This window comes from Rattus norvegicus, chromosome 2 (genome assembly GCF_036323735.1).
Source record: "Rattus norvegicus strain BN/NHsdMcwi chromosome 2, GRCr8, whole genome shotgun sequence".
NCBI lineage: Eukaryota > Metazoa > Chordata > Mammalia > Rodentia > Muridae > Rattus > Rattus norvegicus.
In genome coordinates this window covers 240,545,473-240,571,352 of record NC_086020.1, presented here as the reverse complement: position 1 = coordinate 240,571,352, position 25,880 = coordinate 240,545,473, and the positions used below count along the sequence as shown (strand labels likewise).

At 42.8% G+C, this 25,880-nt stretch overlaps 1 protein-coding gene across 7 annotated transcripts in view; it reads left to right on the top strand.

The window, feature by feature from the left end:
- The window catches only part of Adgrl2 (adhesion G protein-coupled receptor L2), a 631,071-nt gene that overhangs the window by 415,894 nt on the left and 189,297 nt on the right, over positions 1-25,880 (top strand). For all 7 annotated transcript variants that reach the window (XM_063281223.1, NM_001302210.1, NM_001302212.1 and 4 more), the window contains 1 exon segment: positions 10,953-10,994. The gene's annotated coding sequence lies outside the window, so the exon portion shown is untranslated.

Genomic DNA, 25,880 nt, shown 5'->3' with positions numbered 1-25,880 from the left:
ATTTGGGACATGTGATATGTATATTCATGTGTTTGTGGTATTGGCTCCTTTGTAGCTGGAATTACAGATGCTTGTGAGGTCCCCGATGTGGGCCCTGGGATTTGAACTCCCATCCTCTGCTAGCAAGAAGAGTAAGCTCTCAGAGAGTGACAGACATCTCTCCGGCCCACAATCTAATTTTGACAGCTGGTAGTTTGTTACAAAACTAACTCAAGTATATTAGAGGAAAACAACAAACAAGTATGATAATTTTTAGTGGAGACTCATGGATAGATTATAAGAAAACCAAATTAAACTAACCTATTGAAAACAGCACCCCTTACTTCTTCACACTCAGTTCCCCTGACCTTCTTCAACTTTTCAAAATTTTAATTATAAAAAAAACTTACGTGTGTGTGTGTGTGTGTGTGTGTGTGTGTGTGTGTGTGTGTGTGTGTGTTTATGTTGGGGTATATATGTCAGTACTGGTGCGCAGGGAAGCCAGAGATCAGCACCCTGGAAGCTGCAGTTGCAGACAGCAATGAGCTGTCCACGCAGGAAATAGGAGTCAAACTCAGCCTCTGCAAGACAACACGTGCTCCTAACCACTGGGCCACCTCGCCCTCCCACCCCCGCTTTTTAGTACTTTTGACGTCATAAAATTCCACATGTTGTATATTTATTGGTTCTCCCCATTGCAGAACAGTCACCTCATCATTTGTCTAAAACGAAACAAAATCTTTCTTTGAGACAGTGTCTCAAGGTCACACACATTGCTCTAAACTGAGTGTAGCTGACGCTGAGCTGACCTTGAGCTTTTAGTCCTTCTGCCCCCACCACCAAGCTCATCAATTACAGGTACAGCCTACCTATCCTGTCCAGCTAGTTTTGTTTTCTTGATCACTGTTTGAAATATATATATATATATATATGTGTATATATATATATATATTTCCTATTCACTAAATGAACAAGCTAGAACCTGCATATGGGGGGAGGGATGAAATTTTTCTTCTTTGTATGAAGCTGTGCTTGTTGGCAAGGTTTCTGAGATATCCACGCTCAGTCCCTGACGTTTCGGTTGTGATTGAGTTTAATATTCTCCCTGAGCTTCAAGGTTCCACAAATCCCTTCATTGCATAGACTGATGTACGTCACACAAATTAGAGCAAAATCCACGCTGGCTTCGGGTGTGACCTTATTTTGAATAAATCGTCGGTCTCGACGTGGTTCCTTATAATTGGCCAATTTCCCTGAAAACTCAGTAAGTAAAATATATTGATTAATTGATACAGCAGTTAATTGGGATTTTACTAAAATGCATTATACTACCACAGAGTAGGCACTCGATAAATATCAGTCAAGTGTGTGAAGTCTACTTCATTAAAGGAGTGTTTATTTGCTTTTAGTTCCTCAGATTAAAAAAAAAGGAAATAAAAATTTGCTCTGACTTTAGGACTCACATTGCTGTGGAGATGCGATTTTAAACTCAGGTTTTCTTCGTTCTCTTTTTCTTTTTCCTTTCCCCTTCCTGTTCCCTCTGTTCAATCTATTTCTTTCCTGAACAAGTCAGCCCTAGATCATAAGGTGGGAGTGGAGAAAATGGCACTTGTTGGTGGCGTGGGATGGAATCTAGAGCCTGAGCAGTCTCTTGGACCTCTGATAGGATTAGGGAACCATTGCAGTGGGGCTGGGAGTGTTCAGTAGCAATAAGATATTACCCCAGCTCAAGGTGATTGACCAACGAAAGAACTACATTAAACATAATGGACGACAGACTCTCACTGTCAAAGAAAGGGACAATAAAAATGAAATTAGAGGGCATGTGGGTCCCCATAAGACTGGCTTGGAAATGGGCATCTCAATGTTTCGTAAATACATAAGACATAAATATTGACCCGAGTATGTCGATAGCCGGATGGATTTTTACAGCATGTGTCCCTTATTTCTGGGTCTGAGAAGGCTGCCCTCAGGCCCTGGGCACACTCTCCTCCCCATGTTGTTTCTAACCACCATTCCTAATGGAAAAAAAATGGGAACTCCTCAGAGAAAGGGCTTAATATGAGAACGTGGCATGAAAATAAAATAAAATACGGAACTAGCCTGCAATATCGTGTTGTGTAAAAGAACAGATGTTCTTGTACAGTCCCAGGAACCCGCTGAAGAAAAGCATTCACGTTAGAAGGAATGACTGTGATCATGCCTGAGATGATCTGAATTTCCAAATGAGTAAACACCGTGAGAAATGGACAAACTCACCTAGACACCGCTGCACACCGTACGAGGCCCGGCAAATGGGACTATCCAGGGTGACCTAGTCAGTTTGCTCCACAAGGCTTTTTTGGTGAACAGCAAGTAGATGATGTTTTTCTTAAGTTGTGGGACCTTTACCGTTGGACTTTGGTGCCAGAAATGAGTGCGGCTCTAGAACTTTTAGCTTAAGATAAACCAGGTACATCAAGACTTAAATGAAACCAGGTTTCTCCTAAACATTAGGCAGGCCCCTTCTTATGACCCGGATCTCAAGGACCACCTGGTATTTCTACCCTCCACAGCCCTGGAATCCTAACCTGTCTGCCTCCTTACCTTCAGTTACACGAGTCCGGCCTCTCGGGCTGGGTTCACGTTCAGGAGTGTTGGAATGTTCCGGCATAAAATTCGTGAACATTTTTTAAAATGTGGAATAAAAATTTAACTAACATCAATTCACCATTGTTGCTTCCATGTGCGCTGTGTGTCTGTGGGCACGTGTGTGTTTGGCAGTCAGACGATGATTTTGTGGTGCAGGGGTCTCCTTCTATCTTTTTGTGGGTCCAGTAATAAAACTCATGGTAAGACACATGCTTTACCAAGAGCATTGTTGCCCCACCCCCAAATTAACTTTTCACTAATGCTTTGACTTGAAGTTGTTTATTTTAAAAAGTACCCAGAAGTCTCCATTTTTTGAGATAAGTTGGGTGATCATCAGTAATGCGGTTTAATTGGTTCTAACTCTCCTGCTGTAGACACAGAAACTTAGACATATTATCTAGCTTCTTTATGCCTCATTTTCCTCATATATAATAACAACACCTTAAATTACAGGATTATTATGAGCATTAAACGAACAACACATGCAAATTGCTTACAGTGGTACCGAAGGCACGGGGAAGCACTAATTGCTAGTCATAGTTATAATTATTGGAGATAAGAAACAAAGCAAAAAAAAAAAAAAAAAGAGTCCAGCAAAAACTGCAAGAGGAATCCGGGGCGAGGAACACATTTGATCGTTTTTTCTGATAAATGTATTTACGTAGTCATGTAAAATTCACACACGAGTACTGCTTTATTTTTATACTCATCTGTATAAATGGAGACAGTTTTAGCTACATTTCTCATAGTATTGCTACACAGATTTAATTACAAAAATTTCTTACCAATTTGCCCAACAGTCCTAACGAGCCCTCGGAACACAAGCAGTACCATCTTGCTAACTGTTATTACCGTTGTCGTCGTTATGATATAGGAGTTTCCGAGTTTGAGAGATGCATGGAAGGGCATAATTACATCTACATGGGAAAGGAGCAGAAGAGCTGAAATCTCAGGGTGTTTTTTAAGGAATGGGTGCATTTTTCCAAGTAGAAAGGAAGGGAAAATCATTCAAGAATTCTCCATGTTTCCCCCTAAATTCCATTTGTTTTCAAAGTCACTAGGCCCACGGTAACTGCACTGAGAACCTGCTTTCAAACTGACTGTGTCTATAAGACGCTTGAGAAGCAGGAGCTGGGCACCAAGGCTGAGAAAAGTGCAAAGAGAGCAGAGGCAGCCTCCCAGCTGGGGGTGCTCTATTCCTCTCTTGCTTTTCCTCAGCTGACTCCTCTTCGATGTTAACAGACTCATCTCCCTGGACCTAGCTTTCATCTTGCCTTGACTGCTCGACAAGGCAGAGCCATTCTTTAGTCTGAAGGATGCTGACCAGCTTTCGGTATCTCTATAGTATTCCCATTCCAAGGGTGGCCTCAGTGCTAACGCCACTTGGGAACTTGTCAAAAGCGGGTAATCTGATTCGTCATGCAAACCTGTTAGAGTCTTCGCTTTAACAAGCTGGGGAGGGTCAAGAGTGGAAGTTAGTCTTGGGAAGCCCTTCTCTATGACCCTCATTCATCTAAACCACACAAATATCACAAACCGTGGCCTCATCAAGGGGAAACTGAGTCGGTAGCATAGCTCTGTGCTAGAGAGACCACGTGGTCTGCACAAGGTTTTGAGTTCAATCCTCCACTCTGAAGAATTAAGATCTTTTCACTAATTTGGGGGCATCCCAAGCAATCTACTGATGCTCTCAATTCTGCCTCCTTTGTAACAGCTAGTCAAATCTCTCCTGAAAGGCCCACAAGTTCATAACAAAAATAAGATCATATTTAATGACACTGTTCTTGATAAACACGGCTTGGGTTTGGGCCATACAGTGGCATTCATTTCAGGAACTACTCACTCAGGCCTTCTGCATTAAACAAGTACTCCCTAAATGTTTATCAGCAGCAGCAAGGCCGCACAAAGCACACTGTAAACCCCACGCCAGGCTTTTCCTCCATTTAGTCAGCTCACTGTCAGGGCTCTGATGGCTTCGTAGAGAGAGGCCTTAACGTTTTCCAGGCAAGAGGGCCATGTAGGAGATGAAAGGGGAGGGAGCCATATTGGACTATGCCCTTAGTATTGAAACTACTTAATGAAGTTAACATTGTTGGATTATATGAAAGTATTTTATGGTGTGAAATGGGGTGGGGGGGAGCGACAAAAGACGTTGGACTTTCATAACATTGTTTCATGTCAATTTTATGCTGTAAAGGGTCTTCCGTTTTATAATATGCCAGCAATATATGATTCTTCATTCCTTTAACAAGCATCGCCATTAAAAAGAGCTCCTGTCTGTCCTTTGCTGGCTCTTTAAAGTTTAGACATGATAGACATCAAATAAATACTTGTTAATTGAAGCCGGTTTTGGTCTGGGGTCAGGAACCAGGTTTACAAATGGAGAAACTGTTGCACAGATGTGTCCCTCCTCTCCTGGTCTTCCAGACACAAGGGAATATTCATGAATGACATTTGGGGATCAAAAAGTTCTTCTGGGGCCCCACGATGAAGCTATGGGGTGTTCACAAAAGGGGACCTACCATGACTGCTCTCCAAAAGATCCAACAAGCAGCTCAAAGAGTCAGTTGCAGATACGTGCACCCAACCAATGAACAGAAGTTGCTGACCCCTCTGCTGAATTAGGGAAAAGCTGGAGGAAGCTGAGGAGGAGGGCAACCCTGTAGGAGAACCGGCAGTGTCAACTAACCTGGACCCCCAAAGTCTCTCAGACACTGGATCACCAACCAGGCAGCATCCACCAGCTGAGATGAGGCCCCCAACACATAAACAGCAGAGGACTCCCGGGTCTGGGTTCAGTCAGAGAAGATGCACCTAACCCTCAAGAGACTGAATGCCCCAGGAAGTTTAGAGGTGGAGGGAGGGGAGTGCGGGGGAGGCGGGGAGGAAGTATGGGTTGTGGAACCTTGGAGGTGGGGCGAGGGTGGACAGGGGATGGGAATGAAATCTGGAGTGTAAAAACAAACAAACAAACAAACAAACAAACAAACAAACAAACAACAAACAGAAATAAAAGTTCCTCCGGGGTGCCATGGGAGTTTCTGCTTCTCTGTAGTGGACGTTCCTGTTCAGCAGAAACTGCTGGATCACAGCCAACCAAACGGGGTTGGCTTGTAAAAGCTTTTTACTGGCAAGCCTTTTGGAGGCAAGTTTCAGGGCCATTTGGTTAGCAACATCCCAGCAGGAGCAGTCTCACCAGCATACCCTAACACCAAGGTTTGATGAGAGTGGACCGGGAAGGACAAAGGAGGTAAAATAATTAATAAGTATACAGCAGTCTGCATTTCTTTTTATGGCCAGAGTGAAAGTCCTTTCTGGCAGTTGCAAGATCAGCCCCGTAGGTACCAGGGCATACATCTGGTGAGCAGCCACTCTTCAGAGAGCACACGCCGGCACAGCATATAAATATAAGCTTGCCTAGTACGACGCAAGACCTTCTGGCAGTTTCTTCCTTCCATGTGATGTGAGGGTGTGTCACCCCAGGAAACTTTAAAACTGAACAATGAAAAATACTACTTCCAACTAACATAAACTGGAACTTCACAGGACCGAACGTTGCATGAGGAACAGAGGTCATTTTGACTCGAGAATCATCAACTTCTTTGCATTTATAATCTCCAAATTAGTTACAGCTTCCTTTTATCTTAGGCAGCAATCTAGTGCCCGAGATGAGTATTCCTATGAGGTGTCTAATTTTCTCTTCGACTTTTAATTTCTCCGGACACAGAAGAAAAGCTCCTGCTTCTTTTAATTGAGCAATTACTGCTTCCTATGTGAACGGAGAGTTTGCGGAGCGTGCCAGAAATCTTCCTTTCATCCAGAGAGGAAGTCTACCATAGGCAGTGCGAGAGGTAACAGGCAGGAAGCGCCCCAGCTGGAAAAGCCAAGTCAAGACGGAGAGGAGAACTCAATCTTCGCCTCTCTTCATCCCCTGGTGACTCCAAAGGTTCTTGGAGAGAAGCCAATTAGAACCAATTTGCATGGCTCCTTGGAGGCTTCACAGAACTCCCAGTGCTTGTTTTTCTCATTCCCTGTTTGTCCAAACCAGGATTTCCAGTGTGCTCTTCGAGCGTCAGCGAGTGCTAGATTTCCATAAAGGAAAAGGCACTAAGAAGTGGCTTACACTGTACCTCCTGATCTGAATCCTGGAGTGGCTCTAACATGTCCTGCAGTGCTCTCCCAGAATTCAAGCAAGAAAAAATAGAGTAACCGAGGGAAGAGTTCTGGAAAATGCCTAGACGGGGAACTTGGTGTTTTATGGCTTAGGGTATTACTTAAGCAACACTCATGGTTTTAGACTTTTCTTTCTACAGAGACGAAGTCCATTTCTCTGGCTCTCCTGCTTGGCAGTTTTGCCAGACACTCCCCGTGTGTCCTATGTACGAAGTCCTTCAGATATCTGAAGACAGCATCTCTACTCATCACAGCTTCTAGGTTCCTCTTTTTAATTAAGCACCTGCACTTCCTTTAGCTTCTGGAGTTATCGAGCTTCTGAACTTTATCATTAATGAGAATTTAACTTTTCAATAATGACATTTTGATAACCTGCTAATATGGAGCTCAATTAAAGCTCAAAGTACAGAAGAACACTTTTTAAGTGGCCTTTTAGGTTCAAGTTTTGGTGGCTGTATTCCTCTGCAATACATAAAATGCCACCTAGAAACGCTGTTCAAACATCTAACTAGGGGACTCGGCCACAGCCAGCTTCCTTTTGGCTGCTTCCACCAGTGGAAACTTTACTAGCTGCTACTACGGGATGTTTGTAAATGCGTGCTAAAACATGACAGCTGGCCACCGGAATAAAGCATTTTATCAGAGACTTATCAAAACTCCAAGATAAAACACTTTCTAATTTAAAGCTGAAGTGTAGCGGCCTCTAAAATTGCCGGGAAGGCCTTAGATCACTTTTCTTCTGGTACAATTTGAAGTAAATTATTACACAATATGGAATTAAACTAAAGACCATCTGAGTAATGCGTATAAATACCTATTCGTGGAGGTTTTTCTAGTCTTCTGGAAAACACCATTTGCACGACTATGTTGATGGTGCGCGGTCACCCAAGGGGCATGCCGGGGCTTAACACACTGCGCTGAAGCCATTACAGGTCTTGGAATATGACTGCCTTCTTCCCTCTGGGCTCTCTATTTGAATCTGATGTTTTACACTTTTTCAGACTGTACGGTCTGTAATTATTTCCCTTCCCTCTCCTTCCTGTACTCAGCAATAAAGGAGGAGTCTTTGACATGGCAATTCAGAGTATGCTCCAGTAAGAGGCAAATAATCCAACAGGCTCTTAAGGAGGGTTGTCATCTGAACACTGGAAACTGTTTCTCCTTTTCATCTTCCTTCCTACTTAGAGCTCTGACTGGCTAGAGATGACAGGCCAGGGAAAGAAAAGAATGAAGAAGGGTAAGTGATAGTAAAGTGAAATAAATCAGCCGAGTAGGAAAGTCCAGACATCAACAGCCTACAGTTGTCTTACAGCTTTAAACCTCCCTGGGAATATTTGCATGTTCGCGTGAAGGCAAGACACATCAATCCATAAACTGTGTCATCAGATTCACCAGGACTTGTAAATTTGACTATACAGTTTGGGCTCTTAGGGAAAAAAAAAATGGAAGCAGCTGATTAAAGTGTGCGTCGCTGCAGAGGCAAGGGAATGTTGCCATAGCAATTGAGCTGAAGTGTTCAAGAAGTGAGGTAATTAAACCTAACCCTGTAGTAGGCTTGGCAGTGAACGCTCTGCCAGGTCCTTACCCAGAACCTTGAGATAAGACATATCCCAAATGCAAAGCCTCCTGCTAGCATTTTGTGGTGCCTTCCCCAAACACGAGCTAATCTGGATGTTCCTTTCGAATAAGCAAATGTAGCTATGACCTTGGTGTGCGACGACTTAGACGGTCCTCTGGTTCGCTGTATCATGAGAGCAGATGTCTATGAAATAGATCCAGTTCCTCCCTGCTGGTTCTTAAACCTTCTAAAGCAGTGCAGTAGCCCCAAAGCTGCCACATCCGAGCTTGGAACTCGATGATGTCTATAGCCTGCTGCCCTCTTCAGGAGCTTATGCTAAAAGATGCTGGGGGAAACGGAAGTTCTAGAAACTACAGCTTCCAATAGTGACATCAAAAACCCCCATTAGTAACCTAGTGTGAATAAGAAACACATGTAATGCAGGAACGCCGTTCCAAAATATAATTTCTGGGGATGATGCGGTTAAACAATCTAATAAATATAAGGTTTTGAGCTGGACTATGAACACCGCATGATTAGATTAAAAAAAAATAAGATTACTTTTTTTTCATTTTTTTTTTAAATCAGGAAAATTTGTGAGTAGTGGCATAGTACCAATGTTTATTAAAAAATAACATATGTGATAAGATAGGTATCTTGTGAAGCGTAAAATATAAACCAATAATTAGGGGTCAGAGATTTTATAAATCTAAAGCAATTTAAGGGATCTATGGAAATATAAATATAACAGGCAACCTATGGGTTTTAATTTTATCTTTCTAGCCAAAGTCTTCTTAACATTATAAACATTAGAATCTACGTTTGGAATTTTAGTTTTTATTTACAAAGATATTATACTTTGAGGAATAATAATTTTAAATGTATATTAAGTCTTGTTTCCCCAAGCAAATAGAAGTTGGCCTGTGGAAAAAAAATCTCCATATGTGTGGAGTGATGGGAAGAACTTGCATAAGTCTGTCCTGCTAAAGAGGATGCCGGGTGTAATATTGTCAGGTTACTAACTTTCCCCTCAGACACTGTTTACGTTTTCTTTTAAATCCCCAGACTCATTAATACGACTTTTTTTAATCCACAGGCTGTAACTCGCTCTTATAATTTAATATTTAATTTTACATATTTTAATATACTTTATAATTTAATTCTTAATAATTGAAAAATATTATGAATATGATCTGAAAAAACTAAGATCTACCATGAATGTTAAAAAATAATAAATATTCTGTTAACTCTCAAAAAAAAAAAAAAAGACTAGTTTTCCTTATTTAATTACCCCTCTGCAGAAAACACTTTGGGATCTGAAATATCAGAATCTAGCACTTTCCAGCAAATTTCCTTTATTTTTCTGTTGTCATTTCCATTCCCCTTAGCCACAATGGCATTTCAAAAAATAGGAGCCCCGCATATTTTCCTTAGATTATATTTATAATACTTAAAAAAATGACTAAACAGCAAAAGAAAATTTACTAAACTTACTAGGATGTGACCCAGCATATTTTCTCATATCTATATATAGATATATATAGAAATATATTTATATAATCATGAGGAAAATTATTTTGTGTTAAATGCATAAAAACCTATAAGAGTAAATGTTTATTAGAAATTATAGCTAGGGGGTTGGGGATTTAACTCAGTGGTAAAGTGCTTGCCTAGCAAGCGCAAGGCCCTGGGTTCCGTCCCCAGCTCCGGGGAAAAAAAAAAAAAAAAAAAAAGAAGAGCCCCGGCTGGCAACTGGGGAAGAGAAACTATAGATTGGCAGTGATGGCATATACCTTGAATCCTAGAACTTCAAAGCTAAAGGCAAGCAGACCAGCCTGGTCTACAGTGCAAGGTCTAGGATATCCAGGGCTACATTGAGAACCCTGTCTTAGAGAAAGAAGAGAAAATAAAAGTTAAAGAACATAGTAAACTGAAGAGCCAAGCCATGGGGCTGGACACAGCACTCATGGATAAAGCTCTTGCGTTTGTTTTCTAGTGTTTCAGGGAGTGTGTGTGTTTGGGGGTTTTGGGGGGCAGGCTTACAGAACGCAAATTTGACCCAACCCTTATCCTGCCATATACCGAGACCCTTATGGTTATCAATGAGAAGCAGCAAGCAAATGAAATTTACTTTAATCCTCTTCGTTTCTTAGTTTCTACATGCGATTTTTCAGGTCAAGATTACAATTAGAAATTTTATTTATATTTAAACAGAAACCATGGTCATTACGTCGATAGCAGCAAGACGGAACGCACCCCAAGTTTTCCCAGAATTTTAACTATCACTGTCACCTCTACATTCACTCTTCTGAGCGAACTGACAGAGCTGGGAATATATATTGACAATTTCCTCAGCTCTATATTTTTTTTGAGAGAAATTTTTTATTTTATTTTGAGAGAACGAAGTGCCGCCTTACGCCTCTGAAAGCAGCTATCATAGGGACGGCTCAATCCCGAGACAGCCCTACCCACGAGTCGTCTGGGTTCGCGAACCTTTGGCCCGCTGAGCCGCATTTCCGTTTGATTTGCTGCTGGTACAGTCAGTCACTTGGCAGTCAGGACTTCTGTAGATGGAGGTATAATAAATAATAATATTTCCTTTTCTTTCCAGGGTATTTATGGTTCGACGATGAATTTCATCTTTCCCAGAATGGTGAGTACAGAACTCTTCCTACATTTGAAACTCCCGAGCAGAAGGCAAGAAGCATAGAGACAGGATGAAGGGGGACCCCGCCCACTGACTCTAGAGGGGGATCTCAGAGTAGCCGAGTGCTGCTTTCAAATCCCTCGAGCACCCCACAGTTTCGCCAAATATGATACAGGCTCTTTGAAAGGAAAGGAAGGTTTTGCCTCCTTTGTCGGATCATAGTTGAACACAGTGTGTTCAAACATTTTGTTTCCTGGGGTAATTTATTTTAAAATATACGCCGAGGCAGAAATAAACGCGCTGTGCGTCCTGCATGCAGAGAGCGACTGTGTACCTGCGACACATACTGAGAGTTGGCGAACGAGCATCCTTCGGATTTTTTACTGTTACAGGAAAACGGATTGGAATTTATGTCCGACCAGGGCTTTGAAGCTTCTGTGAATTTTAAAATGTGTATTTTCTGAACCATATATCAAAACTTCCACCAGCTACTGCAGGATTTTATTCAAAAGTGTGGCTTGACTGTCTTCGTGGTTTTATGACCCAGCAAGTCATTTCATTATGGTCTTGATCAGGACCTCTTTACAATCTAAATGATAAACAGATGAATCTCACGGAGTGAGAAGCGCCAGCGAGAAACAGTCCACAGCAAGTTAGTGATTCTGCGATGCCCTGCTCTGAGACTCCTGAGCGTTAACCAGTGAAAGCCAGGAAATTTCCACAGAAGAAAAATATCACTTTGAAATAATTAAACATCAGAGAGTGTGAGAAAGCAGGCAGAGAGAGAACATTACACGTGTGGTGTGCTGGGAATGACTAGATTGATAATATGTTGTGGGCTTGGGGAGAGACTCAGAGGCTCCACAGACTGTTAGGAATAAGACTCAATGAATACTGTCCATTGCTCATTTTCCGAATTCCCCGTTATATATATATATATATATATATATATATATATATATATATATAATTTCTAATGTAAGAAAAACATTACGTGGATAATAAACTATTTAAAAGAACATGTTTAGTATTAAATAAAAAATATATACAGATATAATTGAAAAACGTTCCTCTCTGCCAAACTTACAACTAGAATATTCATATCAAATTAAATATATATTTAACTCCAGGAGAAACTAAAAACCACATAAAATTAAATGTATATTTAACTCCAGGAGGAACCAAAATATAAATGAATATTAACTAGGTGAAATATATTTTTAAAGTACCTAAAGTGACGAAAACCATTCTTTTAAAAGCCATTTAAATTCTGGTGGAAATGCGTTCCCTGTGTTCAGGCAAGTTCTGCGATTTCACATTGGTGTTAGTGGATGAGAGGGAGGTGGTTTTCAGTTGAATGGGAACAGTAAATGCTCACAAGGTGGAAAGGCGGGACAGGGAGAGGAAACACTTCCGCCCATTGGATCGGCAGGCGGACACTCAACATAGCTCATCTGGGTCGACAACCCACTGTGTAGTTCTCCCCTGTGGAAACCACTGTCAGGGTGGGAGTTCTGCTCAGAATACTTGATGGGACCTCTGCAAAGGCGTGGGTTCTGCATCCAGCTTTTGCAAAGATTGCGGATTTCTCTGCAAATTTCGTTTTACTTGTGTGGGGCTGAGCGTCAGGTCCAGGGCATCCTAGACACCGGGCCAGTGCCCCTCAGACCCAGAAGCCCTTGTGTGAAAACCTGCTTATGGTAAGGGGCGAAAAGAAAAATTCAGTCTCAAGACAAGTAGGAAAACGGAGAGAATCTTCGTGTGGTCCAAACAATGTTTGTGAACCACCCCCTTGCAGTATGTCAAGGAAGGGTGCAAATATTTTTGAGGTTGGAAAGTTAAGGCTGGACGCTGTGGCACCCATCCACGGTCCTAGCACTTTGGAGGCTGAGGCAAGAGGACACTGAAAGATAGAATAGAGAACTGGTTGCCTGTTAAGGGGCCCAGTGTGTCCCACAGTTGGAAACAAGCAAGGGGAAGACCTAGAAGGTCGCTTCTCTCCTTTTTCATGGTCACCTAATCGTCTCCTTGTCAACCTCGGGGATTTTGACTCCATGTATTTCATTTCACAGGAAAAAAAATTTGTCCTTATTAGCCAAATAGTAATTGATGGGCTCTCTGGAAGGTTTTCTCTGTGCACCGATGTCTGCCAATAGCAGAACCTGTTTTGCGTTTAAAACCCAGGCTGATAGCTATTTGTAACCACTGCTTTTTGTTTGCTGGGCTGCTTTGGTCTTGGTTTTTCAAGACAGGGTTTCACTGTGTAGCCCTGACTGTCCTGAAACTTGTTCCATACACCATGCCGACCTCAAACTCAGAGACCCAATTGCCTCTGCCTCCCCGGTGCTGGGATTAAAAGTGTGCACGAGTGGCCTTGTTTAAGAAGTCAGGCTGGCTGGGATGGATGGCTGTGTTGGAACTTCCCTGTGCTCCCTCCTAAATTAGATTCTAAAGTAATTTATGGTTGCTTTGAGTTGTTCAAGTATACACACAGCCTATTAAACGTACACAAATGCACTTCCAGTCTATCAACAACTACATCATGTAGTTTGTAGAGTTTAAAGTACTCGTGGACTTGAAACCTGAATAAAGTACTAAGTAGTTAAAAAATATGGGGGTGGGGAGGTTTGGCAAGATGGCTCAGCAGATAAAGAAGTCACCTTTGTAGTTGAAATTGCAACCTGATTTCCATCCCCAGCGCCTGTACTGGAACAAGGGGACAAACTGCCGAAACGTGCCCACTGAATCCCACAGTCACGTCACGTGTGCACCTGTACCTCCCCACCCACATCATACACACACACACACACACACACACACACACACACACAATGCCAGCCGGTGTCAGCAGAAAAACAGGAACTACAATGTCATCTGACAAACACCCTGTGTTTGTCAATTACAGTTCCGTAGTCCCTCCCTTCAGTCCCAGCTAAACATTATCTGTACTTTGCCCCCTTATATCTCTTGCTTATCCAAAGCAATATTATGACTTTACCCTCCCCCAAATAGCTTTATTTCATGTGTTTGTACCTCAACATGTTTAATTATTCACTTTGTATTATAAGAGAACAATATCTGTCTATAATTATTTCACACAATAGCACATTTTCAACTCTTTGTCACATAACCGTGTACACTGTTATAGAATATTCCATTGCGCTCCAGGCATCTGCACTGCTTCCTGTATTCTCCTTTCGTTTTCCACTGGGACATACAGTCATCTCATCAACAATATAGAATGTATATATCTAAAACAGAAACATGAAAAGGTTTCTCGAGGACGACAGTTCTAAACCTTGGGATGATCTTGTTTACCTCTTGAGAATTTGGTTTTTTTGCTTGTTACACTAGGGTATGCCAATAGATACCCCAGTAACATAAAATAGCCCTTAGGGACAGTGCTACACTTCCTTAAAGACACACTAAAGTCCCTGCACAGAGCCACCTTGTCTGAAAGGTCCATACTGGAAAGCTGAGGGGGTCTGAGCTACAAAAGTCACTGAAAATAAAATTGACAGCTCCCCAGGTATGAGGATCCCAGTGTCCTTCACCCTCTCATGGCTGTCAACGTTGGTTCAAGGTCCAGGTCCTACCAGAAGCACAAAGATCAGGGTTCAAGTGTTCGGGGCCCCAGTGAACACATGATACTGTTGGGGAAGTTGTGGCATTTTTAACGAAATTGCTGATTAGATAATGAAAACTCTTCATGGTTTCAAGTTTCTAGCCCTTCATCGCTGAGGCAGTTGTCTTATTGGTTATAGGGTTTCTCTTGTTTCTCTTCTAACATGAATGATTCTTGACGGACTGATTTGTAGGTAACTTATGTACTAATCTGTTAGTTAATTTAGTCGGGTGATAAGTGTATTTTGTTTGTTTCTGGCAGCTTGTTGTTGTTGTTGTTGCTGTTGCTGTTGTTTTTGTCGTTGCTGCTGCCGCTTTTCGGGGCCACACTGAATATGAGTTCTTCATTAGCTCTCATTCTGCACGATCTCTTTTGCTACTTCTCCCTTTGACATGTGAGTTCAGAAAATGTCCTTCTGTCTTCTAAGTGTCTTAGCATTTTGCTTTCTGTATCTGAGTATCCATTTGAAGTCAACTTTCATGTCCGAGGTAGAAATATGTTTTGAAAAAATAGGAAATTACGGTCTCTGTGCTGTGTTTGTAATGGTTTGTTCTTTCCCCGGGTGATTTGTCAAAGCTAGCCTTTCGTAAATCAAATGGCCACACATTTTCCACCTAACGTTTGGTTCCCCGTTTGGCTCTGTTGGTCAATTTGTCTGTTCCTCTGTCAATGTCACACTGCTAAGTTATTGTACCTGCATAATAACTTTTTGAGCTCTCTGGTAAGTAGTGTGCCCCCTTCTTCCCTGAGGTATTTTGGTCACCGTGTCTTTTTTCTCCTATAAGTAGATTTTTAGAAAGAGCTTGTCCCTGCCTTCTTCTATGGGCACAAAAACAGACTGAGAAAGGCAAGATGTCCAGTAGAAAAGGGGGCTTGCTCCAAAGTCTTGTAGTCATTCCTGGGACCCACATAGTAGAAAGGAGAAAACCAACTAGAAGTTGTCCTCTGGCCTACACACACACACACACACACACACACACACACACACACACACACACGCGCGCGCGCGCGCGCGAGGGTGGTCTGATTAAAAACATCAACTCGATTGGATTATGGAATCTACAGGTTAGGATGAAATGCTCCCTATATAACCAGTACTGCTCCAGTCTATCCATATGATCTACATCCCAAGTATGGCTGCCCATAACCCCTCTCTCCCTCCCTCTCCCCATCCCTTGTTTCCTGCTTCCCTTCCATCCTCTCTGTCCTTCCTCACTTCTTTCTTGAGTTAGGGGTTCACATACAGCCTGTGCTGGCCCCAAACTCATGATCAACCTGATTCCAGCACCCACGATGCTTTCTTTAGAAAAGTTTTATCTTTGACATATAGTTACTAAACTTACGTCTACCTCCTTACGAAGAAATTTTCAATCATACCTTTCAGATTCTGTGTTTGTTGATATAATAGCATCTAATGTTCCCTTCTTAACATTCAAATGCAACTTTTTAATAATCTGCACTCAGTAAACTTGTTTCTATTTGTTTTTTTATAGTTTTTCTCCATTGACAAGAAGGCTATCTTCTGTTCGACTGTTTTGTCCTCAATTTTATGCATGTCCCTGCCACCTACCCCAGGTCAATGCCCATTCCAATACTGTGTGACACAGCTGTCTTGTCTTGACTTTGAAATCAAAGGTTTCGGGCTGGAGAGATGGCTCAGCGGTTAAGAGCACTGACTGCTCTTCCAGAGGTCCTGAGTTCAATCCCCAGCAACCACATGGTGGCTCACAACCATCTGTAATGAGATCTGATGCCCTCTTCTGGTGTGTCTGACAGCTACAGTGTACTTATATAAATGAATAATTAATAAAAAAATAAAAAAGAAAGAAATCAAAGGTTTCCGATATTTCCCCATTAAATGAGAGGTGTTTGGTACACATCACATTGAGTGAGAAGTTTTTCCTTTCTCATTTACCTGCTCCAAGTTTTCACCTTTTACAACTAATGGGAGTCATCACATTGTTTTGCTGTACTGGTTTAAGGACGAGTTTTTCACCCAAAATGTTGCTGAGTAATGAAAGACCTTTGGCCTTGAAGCACTGAGTGGGGTGAACATGGCTTGCTGTGATGGGAAGATGCCCATCGACAGGGAACTCCATCCCCAGAAGGAGCACAGTCAGCATCCCGGGTCCTGGTGCAGGACCCTGGAATCCAGGGAACATAGCTCAGAGGCCAATACTGTCTGTCCGTGGTGCCCATGACCTTAGTTATAGTCCCAGTCTGGGAGGGGGAAATATATAGTTCAAATTAGCCACTAAATTGTACCTTTTGAATCGAAAGGAAGTCCTGCCTGGGTAGGGTGAGGTGACACAGGCCTGTGATTCCGATGTTGATGAGGCTCCGTCTGGACAGTGATCTCTTCTCATCAGGTGAGCGCTACCAGAGCAAAACTCAAGATCAGCAAGTAAACAATAGCCAACAGAGCGATTTTTTTGTTCTGATCAGCTTAAACCAGAAAGTAATACATTAATTACCAAGAGTGTATCTGAGGGTGCAGCCTACGTAGGTAGGGTGCTTGCCAAACAGGCACAAAGCTCCAGGTTTGGCCCCGAGCGCATCATGGACTGGGCGTGGTACCGCAGACTTCTAACCCCACCACTCTAGTGCGGAGGAGGATCATGAACTCAAAGCTATCCTTGGCTACCTTGATGAGTTCCAGGATAGCTCTGTCTCAAACACAGAAAAACAAACAAACAAAACAACAACAACCCCCAAAGCAGGATCCTGGGTATTGAGGATTTTGTACAGAACCTTTCCTCAAGCTTCCTTGTTTTCGTTCTTTTTTCCTTACTTCCTTGCTTCTTTTTCTTTTTTCTTTTTTCATAAAAACCACTCACAGAGATGCCCAAGGCGGACGTATGTCACATATGCTTGGAATCTCCTTGTTTGTGTACAATGTGGTCTCACTTGGAACTTCAAGGCCGCGCAAATACTTTTTATGCATCCGCTTTGGGACTTTGCTGGGAGAAGTCCCACTCTTGTTTGACTAGCCCTGAGTGCCCTCAGACGTGGCCAAGGCTGACCCATGCAGAGCTGATCTTTGTAAGGTTCGAAGCTAGAAATAAGGACAACTCAGGCAATGGGAGACTGGGTTAGCTGATAGATAAAAGAACAGACAGATTTTAAGTCTTTATCCATGGTCTGAGAGTCCAGCCATTTCAGGGAATGGGCAGCAAGTCTTCTCATTCCCGCTAATTCAGTCAAGGTTATCTTCCACAGGCGACTGAGCATATAGTCATCACATTGGGCGAACTCTGAAAGCCCAGGTTTGACCAGGATATAGGACTGTCCTTCAATTTCTTCAGAGGCGGATCAGACTAAGAAGGAATGCTTCAAATCACTATCCAAGACCCCTGTGTGGACGGACACACACACACACACACACACACACAGAGAGAGAGAGAGAGAGAGAGAGAGAGAGACAGAGAGAGACAGAGAGAGACAGAGAGAGAGTCAGGTAATTTTTTAAGAGAAAAGAAGGACCTGGGAAATGGTTCGGTGGCTAAGAGCACTTGCGACTCTTGCAGAAGAACCCAGATTTCGGTCCCCAACACCCACATTGTGGCTCATGGGGATCTTACACCTCTATGGCATCCATGGATTGCACTCATGATGTACAGATATACACATGTATGGAAACCAGTCACGTACTTAAAATCTTTTAAAAAATCTTTTAAGAAAAAAGAGCAAACGAGAGTGTGTGCCTATCACAGTTTTAGTTCAGTCCCAATGGCACAAGAATAGATGATAGAAAGATAGATAGATAGATAGATAGATGATTGATAGATAGATGATAGGTAGATAGTTGATAGATAGATGGTAGATAGGTAGATAATAGATGATAGATAGGTGATAGATGATAGATAGGTGATAGATGATAGAGAAAGATAGATAATAAATGTTAGAGATAGATAGGTGATAGAGAGATAGGTAGGTGATAGATAAATAGGTATAGATGATAGATATGTGATAGATGATAGATAGATGGATGGATAGATAGGTAGATAGATAGATAGAATTGAAGACACTGACACACAAAGAGAAGACCACAGAACACATGAGGAAAAGGCTACCTAAAACCCAAGGAACAGAGGAGAACCAGGGAGACACATATTCACTTAGGATGTCTACCCTTAGAAACGAGCAGAGGACAGACACCTGCCGCTCAGACAGTCTGGAGTGTCTGCAAAGGAGACCCCTGTCTGTCTGTGCAGCCTTCACAGCAGTCAATCTTCTGGCCAAATCAACTCTCAGCACACAGCATCTTCCCAAGGCCTCCTTTTCCTTCTCCTTTTGAGATGACTGCCTTAGTTTAGGCTCTGTTCTTCACACCTGAAGTATTCTAGCAAACCTCAGCGTTGTTTCTCCATTATGATGAAAGTGTCCATAGTTTCCTAGTAAACTCCCTGGATCCAGCTTTTCAGTATTTACCCAGCTGCAGTCTGCTGTCCACGGTTCCCAGCCAGAGCTGCGAATCCAAAGTTTGGGGCAACCGATTGACTGATGTTGAGATGGGTTCTGATTTATCTAAGGACAGCCCGGAACTTGAATGGTGGTCTAGGATCACCTTGAACTCTGCCCTCCTGTTTCTGCCTCACATTTTGGACTCATATGCACTCATAAGCTGTGATACCTGGGTAAGGAGACGAGGAATAGGTTCTATTATTTGCTCAAGGTAAGAAAGTGGGATTGGAGAGAAGACTGACAAACAATACAATAGTAAGAGATATACCCACTTTCACTGTGTAAAATCAAAGACAGCCCTGTTGATCATCCTTAGATTAAAAAACCTATCTGCCAAACTGATTAAGCCAATAAATATTTGCTTTGTGCCTAGTATGTTAAGTGTTATAAGATCTAGGGAAATTAAGAAAAAGAATGCATCTTGTGTTTATAGAACTTTTTTTTAAAGATTTATTTATTTTATGTATATGAATACATTGTCTTAGACACACCAGAAGAGGGCATTGGATCGCATTACAGATGGTTGTGAGCCACCATGTGGTTGCTGGGAATTGAACTCAGGACCTCTGGAAGAGCAGTCAGTGCTCTTAACCGCTGAGCCATCTCTCCAGCTCCTAGAACTTTTGACTTAGACAATAGAAATCTTAGTTCATTCTCTCTCTCTCTCTCTCTCTCTCTCTCTCTCTCTCTCTCTCTCTCTCTCTCCCCCTGTGTGTATGTGCATGTGCATGTGCGTGTGAGTGTATGTGTTTAAAGTAGGACTCAGTGACCGAGTGTTTGCCTAACTGCCTAACATCTGTAAGACTCTGAGTTCAGGATCCATACCAATACGTAAGTGAACGTTTATTTGGTTATCTATTGAAGAAGGTGGGATGGCATGTATGGGGGCCTGGAGAGAGGCAAAGGTGTGCACAGGACCCAAGGTCATTCCAAGGTCACTTCTGAGGGGTTCCATTTGCACTCAGATCTTAGTAGTCAGGGGCCGCCTGGACTTGATTCAGGGACTTGACTGAGCAAGTGAGGGTGGCAGCTTTATGTCTCCTCTTGGCCACGCCTGCATCCGGAGCCAACACACAGCTGCAGAAATGAAGACCCGCGCTGTGCTCTCCCGATTCTGAGAGTCTCTTGCACTCAGTAGAGAAATATTTTACTAAATCTACTTGCAGTCTGAAAGGTCTCTGTACAAAATGAAATATTCAACAATTACTCTTTGGCTTACTCTTTTTTTTTTTTTTCTGGCTCGTAGTTTGAACATTCTGAACTTTATAAATTGTAATCTGGATGGAATCAAATGATAGTGCGTCACTCCCAGACTTTGGACAGCATTAGAAAGGAATGCATGACTTATGTTATCACGGTATTGTCTCTAGAACTGGGGATGATCTCAGCTGCAGGGTAAGAATTCCAAGGCCATTGTCAGTTATACAGCAAGTTTAAGGTGACTGTGGGTTACAGGAGGCCCCGTCTCAAAAAAAAATTAATTAAAAAAGTCAACTCTTTATAAAATGGTCTATAAGTAGTTCTGTTTCTATACTGAAATATGTCTGATAATGCTTTTAGGTGTCTTAATCTTAATACAACATCTTTGGGAACATTTAAAATAAACCAATTCCTCTTTGACATAGTAATTATTTTTTAATTCAAAAGCTGCAGGTGGGAGTTTTACAAAATCAAGATAAGCTTAGTAAAAAAAGTTTTCTAAAATTAAAAGAAACAAACAAAAGAAGGTGATTTTTCTCAGTACCTTAGTATAACTTAACTGTTGCTAAAACTTTGATATGTCTGTTTCCAGTCTCCTTTTTCCGCATATTATTTTGATTTTCTGTTATTTCATGTAATTTTATCATATATGACATACATGTATACACATACATACTTAATATCTGGGCCTATGTAAGTGGTAACTAGTTTGCATGTGGTGAGGAAAATCTGGTTTAAGGACTGAGTAGACAAGGGGTTAAAATTTAAGCTTTAACGTCTGTTAGCGCTTATCACCTAAAACCACTTTGTACACATGAATACACAAAGAGTTCCGAACCCACCACGTCTTAGGGTTGTTGTGAGCATTAATTAAAGCGAAAATGGTTAACGCAGCATCTAGAAAATAGTAAATCCTCAATAGTGATTAAAATCATTACCCTATTAAGATAACATGATTAAGTATAATTGTTTTTTTTTTAGCATAAAAATCCCCAAACTCTTTCAGTTTTTTTCTCACAGGAGACAGCTACGTTCCATCTGCTGCATCCTGGGCTTTTCCTATCTTCCTCGGTTCCTTCTTTGAAATGCTACCCCTCGAACCAAGCATGGCCGCAGAACCAAGCACAGCCCTGTGTGGAACAGAAAGTGGAGTTGGACTAACTCTTCCCTCCATTACTTTAGGAAGGCTCTAATTTATCACACAGTCTCAACGACTTCTGTTTTCTTGTTTGCCACCATCACACCAGTGGCTCCCTGCCAGGCACGGCTCTCTTCTCTTCCCCGAGGAGCACCGTTGCTAAGTCACATAGACTTCAAACCAAATTTAGGCAGTTGGTGTTTTAGTCCCAAGGCAGGCCCACACAATTACTCTAACCAAATTACATATTATTAAATTTTATGCATCTCTCAGTTGTTGAGGGCATTTGTACCCCTGATTTCGTAATCTAATGCGTCTTTTTTCCCTCACGTAACCCGTTTCTGACAGCCATGCCTCCCTTTTGCTTTATCTCAGTCACTGACAAATGCGTTCGCATCAGACGAGGGGAAAGGAAAAGGCCTTGTGGTATCCATCTGAAACCTTTCTCTGGGTGGATGCCGTTTCGTTAACATTGCAATCGGGGCGGCCCTTCAACTAGTCACGATACACTCTACATACTACAAGATTCTCCCTAAACCACGCAGCTCACAAGGATAAAATGACTGCACGTGTCTTGTCAAAGTCCGCACATCTGCACCTGTGGCAAAGCTAGACTGTTTACGGACCTTTCCAGGAAGTGATATAGAAGCTCAAACAAAATAGCTTGTTCCTTTTTTTTTTTTCTAGTGGATGTTTTCTCTGACTTTTAATCTTAAAATAACTGCAAAGTTTTTCATGTTTACATACAAGTACTTAGCCATTCTCCCTAAAATAACACTCCTGTCTTAGACCTAAAGTCTTGGGCCCCGCATGTTGTTTTGTTTTGTTTTCCTTCTAACATCAGGGATATTCTTCCCTGTGCCTCCTGACAACCCTGATTTGATAAAGGCAGCCGATCTGACTTTTCACCCTATCGTTGAGATGATACCTGCTAATGATTCACAGAGATCAAGAGATGGGCTGACAGTTCCTCAGGAGGAGTATGTAAGTTCTGTGCTGAGACCTGTCCTCAACTCTCTTGGCTTACATGTTAGCTGTGTACACTCCTGCAGTTGAATATGGAGAAGAAACACAGGAATGATACAAGACTCATAGGGTCAGTGTGGTAATTAGAGCCCATTAAGTACTCACGTAGAATACCTGCTAACATGTCGATGATGTTGCCCATGTTCTCAGTAAGTTGAGTGACGCCCTCATATATTTCTCCTTTTAGAAAGCCAGCCCCGCAGTCTTGAGTCCACTCACTGAGCTCATGCCCTCCGAGGAGTGCTTGTTAGGGGCAAGGCTCTAGACATGCATTAGTGAGAGCCGCAGTCCCTTTGCTTTCCGAGCTTACATTCCAAGGCAGAAGGCAAACATTTCGGTGTGTGAGATAACCGTACCATCAGCCATGAGAAAGTCAGAGGGTCAAAGATGTCAGGGAGAACTGTTTTCCAGAGGTGGTCAAAGTCCTCTCTGAGGAGGTGACGTGTGAGCAGAGACGCAGATGACCTTAAAGGGAAGATGCATAGAAGAAAGGAAAATCTTTGCTCTCTTTCCCTCATGAATGAATTTGTCGTCCGATTCAAAACCCGGGCCTGTTCCTGGGTTGCTGTTTTCTCCGATTCTGTGCTGAGAAATAGCAGTTTCGCTTCTTTCCAGTGTCCTCCAGGAGCCCTAGGGCTTCAGTTTTGCTGAGGGCCTCTAGGTCCACTCTGCCTTCATCCATTCCTGCTTCCTGCCCCCCCTCTTACTCGCCCCCCTTATGTGCCCCCTCTTCCCGTCTCTTGCACATGCTGCTTGAGATTCAGAGGCTGTCAGCAAGTCCCCGTGTGGCGTGCTGGTTTCTTTAGTTTCCTCCCCGTTTTCCTGCTCATTAGAACCATTTGTGTTTGCATAGGCAGAACACTGTTTAAATCAAACCCTGAGCCTGCATGGCTGCTTTCCCCCAAGGTTGCAATCATTTCTACTCTACCTACTGCTTTCTGTCAGAATTGGGTCCTGAGCAGAAGTCTCCTTAATGCTTACTCTGCCTTCTGGGAAATGAAATTATCAGCAAGGCTGGTCAAGAAATTGTGAGTGTTTTGCTATCCAAGGAATTCAAGTTTCTGCAGATACCTGGAGACTAAAATCCCCAGTGCCAAGATGTGCTACTGCTCTATTGGTTTTGTGAAAAGAATCTCTTACCTCTCCTGGCCGGAAAGGCTATGGCTACACTCCTGAATTCCTGCCATGTCTGGGCCTGCCATTTACACTCACCAAGAATTTTCTCCAGGGTCTCTCCGTCCTCTCTCATCCATCCTGGGTCAGCGGAGGTATACGCAGGTTCATAGCTTCCAACGAGTGAGGCCTATTCACGCCAACCTTCCAATCTGCTTGGCCTAATTATAATTAAAGAAGAGGTCTAAAAATTAATATTTATTGGGTTAATACTTCAGTTATAAAGTGTCTGCCTGAGGTCCTGAGTCGGCTGTTTTTAACCTATGCAAGGGATGGAGCCAGGCTCTCAATTCCAGTGCTAGGGATGCCAAGAGAGGCAGAGAGTTCTCTCGAGGCTTGCTGAGAGCCAAGCCATCGCCCAGGAGAGTCTCGGGCCAGAGAAAGACCCTGTGTCAACAAACAAGGTGAAACTCAAGGTTGACCTCTGGTCTCCACACGCCTACATACGTGAACACACACTCACACACACTACAATGTTTAGGCGATGAAACGCTGTGCCCAAGACATCAGGAAGGTTCCCTGGAGCTTTAATATTGACACTCGGCTGGAATAATCGGAAGGCTCGGGATGGCAGGGATTCTGATCAAGCCTCGCACTCAGCGAGTGCCCTCTCAAGGTGCTGCTGCGACACCTCTCGACTGAAGGGCCCTTGGGAGTGAAAGGTCCAAAACCTCCATTTTTATCGGTGAGCAAATTGTAGCCAGAGAAGGTTAATTGACTTGCCTAGGGTCCCTCACACAGCTCATCGGGGAGCACACATTTTGAATTCTGCTCTGTACCCCAGCTTTAGGCGTTCCTGAGACCAGGTGTGACCTCTCTTTGCATTTTCAAGAGATTCGTGACAGGGTATCCCTTACCTTCAGACTTTACTTTTCCCATCTGCTAAAGGGATGATCATTTTTCTCTCGTTGGTGGAAGGCCTTGATGGAAGGATCCTGTTACAACAGTGCCTGCTTTCTTTGACTTTTATTTTCCCTGTTTTCCTCCCCTCCCTCCGAGCTTCCTGATGGCAGGCGGTATTTATTTATCTTTGTATTCCTTGAGTCTGTCCCTCAATAGCTACACAGTGTGTTTGTTGAATGAATTATTCACCAAGGTGAAGAACACAGAGTGGACTGAGGCTAACGGCATTTTGCAGGTCACCAGGTTTCCCTCTCTGAAGAGCAGGTCAAACCGGGTGCTGAAAGAGCCTTAGAGAGGATGAGGAAGGTTGTGGCTGACATTGTCTTGGTTGAATTACAGCAAACGTACTTGCTTCTAATGACAGAGTAAGCTGCTGTGTAAGGCTGCTTTTTTTAAATTTTTCGAAAACTGAAACGAGACCTGCGCCTTTCCAGAACATGCACTCACACTGTCTCAACGATGCAGCTTCTGACATTTTGTTTATGGTCAGGCAAGTTAACTTTTCTAGGTCATTATTTTTCCGATTTGTCACTGATCTGATGGGCAGGCAGACACCCCATGCACACCTGCTTTCCAGATTATTCTACCCCAGCGCACAGGCCTTGGATCCAGGCAGTGGGTACCTCAGAAGCAGGTGCAGGCAGGCACCACATACCTGGCTTGACTTTTCTCGGCGTCTGGTTCCCTCCGGGCCACACAACTGCCAAGGAATCCACTGCCAAGGCTGAGACACACATTTTTAAAGAACTCTAGCTCTCTCTCCTAAAGAACTTACACTTACAGACTACACATTTCCATGTAAGGTGGTGATGGGAAACCCAGGGCTCTCTCGGATCTAAAAGCAAACTGTTCCAGGCAAGAACAACTACTGTGTGTGTGGGGCAGGGGGATAAGAAAGTACAGACAGAGCTCAGGCCAGGGTCCTATGCTGGTCTCTCCTCCTCCCCAGCCCTCCTGGAGGAAGATTAAAATAGAGGAAACAAATAACATTTAATAATACATGGCTCATCTGCTTGGGCTTAGATAACAGTAGTTGAAAATAGACGCAGGCCCTAAACTAGCAGCTACCAGCACAGCTCCAGCCCTGACAGAAAGGAAACTTGAAATGTCAGCATCTGATACAGAGGTAGTGCTTCCTAGTAGCATTCTTCCTTTGACCTGCCCACGACTTCCACCCCAACTAAACCCATGAAGTGGGATCACCACGAAAAGGTATTTCCAAGAAATCCAGCCTATTCCTTTATCCCTACAATATGCCAGTGGGGGAACTGACTCTAACGCCAATGACTCTAACGCCAAGATTCATTTTGTAACTGCAGAGCATGACTAGACTTTCAAAAAGTAATTATGAACTAGCGTCTGC